Here is a 2,200-nt window from a genome sequence, read left to right as displayed (position 1 = left end):
GTGCACGAACACACCAGTGCCACAGTAGCCTTCGTGACTTAGATGTTGGGGTCCTGCCAGCTAGACTTGTTCTTCAGGGCTGCCTACCATACCTTCAAGCAGTCACAGCAATTATACTGCTAGTGGCAGAGGCTGACAACCTGACCGTGCCCCAGGATTTAACCTGGGTGCTCAGGAAGGAATGACTTCAGTGGATATAAGGATCGGTATTGGCTCACCAATGCCAGGATGATCATCAGATACCGGGGAAGGCTTTCACTTGGAGGTGTTAGAAAACTTAAACCCCTCAAGTTTGCTGCCTGTTGGGCCAGGTCAACCAGATCATAACTGTTGAGGTCATGGGTGAGGTGTTTGCCAGCTAGCCAGTCTTAATAGACCAGCCTTGTTTTGTTTTGTTAAAGATTGACTTATTTGTTTTACATATATAAGTGCTCTATCTGCATGCATGTCTTTAAGCCAGAAGAGGGCATCAGATCCTACTAGAGATGGTTGTCAACCACCTGTGTGGGTGCTGGGAATTGAACTCAGGACCTCTGGAAGAACTTAAGTGCTCTTAACTACTGAGCCATCTCTCCAGCCCAGACAGCCTTTTTTAAAAGAGACCAATGTAGACATTCATTGATGGCAGAAACTTTGTCAAGGAAGGTGAACCCTTTGCTGGGTCTTCTATAGTGACACTTAATTCTACCACTGTGGCTAAACCTGCCCAAGGTGACTTGAGCATAGAGGGCAGTCCTTAGCCCTCTCGCTGGCTACTGGGATAGGCATCAACATACATACAGGCTCTATGCCTTCTTCTAACTCTGTACACAGGGCCCTATATAATGAAAGGGGCCTGGTAGTTGTGGAGGAAAAAAAAAATGTGCCAGGGAAATCATAGAACTTTCAGAGGCTGTACCAGTCCTGGAAAGATTGGCCATTCTGCACTATTAGGAATACCCAAAGGTACTGCAGTTTCCCAGGAAATTATAAAGTGGTCCAGGAGGCAAAGTTGGTAGCTTCCCAAGGAATAAAAGTCACTAGCTCTAACTGCTGTACATAAGTCTCATCTTGGGCAGGCGTAGGACTGTATAGCTAACAATGAAATGGCAAGCTCCCGTGGACTAGCTCGGACACCTGAGAGTACAGCTTATGGAGTGCTTCACCCAAACTGGTTGGGGTTTTGTGTGCTGGGTTCCTTTCAACCAGGTCATTCTGCTGCCCCTTGCTAGAGAGGTGAACAGTAAGGAATACAGGCACACGAGGACTGGAACAACAAGCTTTACAGATTAGGACTTGAAAGGATAATTAGTGGGCCCCAGAACATGTCATTCAGTATTACGGCCCGGCCTCAAGGATGGACGGAAGGGATTTTGAGACTATCATACTCCCATTACATGTGAAATAACATCAGATTATCAGGAAGTTTTTGAGATTATAACCAATGAAATTGCAAGGGTTCTTGTTCTAGCCAGACAGCAAACAAAAATGCAGTGCCATTTACCAAAATTTTAATTGGCTTTAGACTATTTACTTGCCTCTGAAGAAGTTGTTCATGGAAAATTCAACCTAAGATGCTATTGCTTAGAAATAGAGGATGAAGGACAAGTCATTGAAGAGATGGTAGATGGAATGAGGAAAGTTGCTTGTATCCCACACAGATTTGCATGTACTTGAAATCCTTCACTGGAGAAATGGGAAGAGGTGCTGAGGTTCAGTAGCCAGCCATTCTAGCAGAATTGGTGAGCTCCAGGCCAATCAATGCAAAGCCTTGTCTGAAAGGAAGTGGCTGATGTTCCTAAGGGTAACACTTGAGTTTCAAACCTCTGACCTCCACGTGCACTCCCACGTGATGCTACACACCCCACCTATGCATTTAAAACAAAAACTACATTGGTAAACCACCTAAAAATGAAACTGCTTGAAGGATGAAGTCATACTCAAGAACATTCAGGGATAGAACACTCAAGACTGTCCACATGAGTTTTAGACTTTCTTGGTTTTTGGAAGTAACTGTACTATGTTGAGCTCTCAAAGGGATTTTTTGATGATAGCTGATATTTTGCATACCTTTATTAGTGCTAGTAGTAAATTTTGAGAAAAATTCGGTGAAGACTTAAGGGTTTTTTGTGAGTACTTTATGTGTCTGGATAAATTACTGAGCTCAGAGTTTCTCTGTGTATGTGTACTGGTTTTTATTGTCAGCTGGACACAACCTAGA

The sequence above is a fragment of the Onychomys torridus genome, chromosome 14, assembly GCF_903995425.1.
Source record: "Onychomys torridus chromosome 14, mOncTor1.1, whole genome shotgun sequence".
In the NCBI taxonomy this organism is placed as follows: Eukaryota; Metazoa; Chordata; class Mammalia; order Rodentia; family Cricetidae; genus Onychomys; species Onychomys torridus.
Note: the sequence above shows the minus strand (reverse complement) of the source record.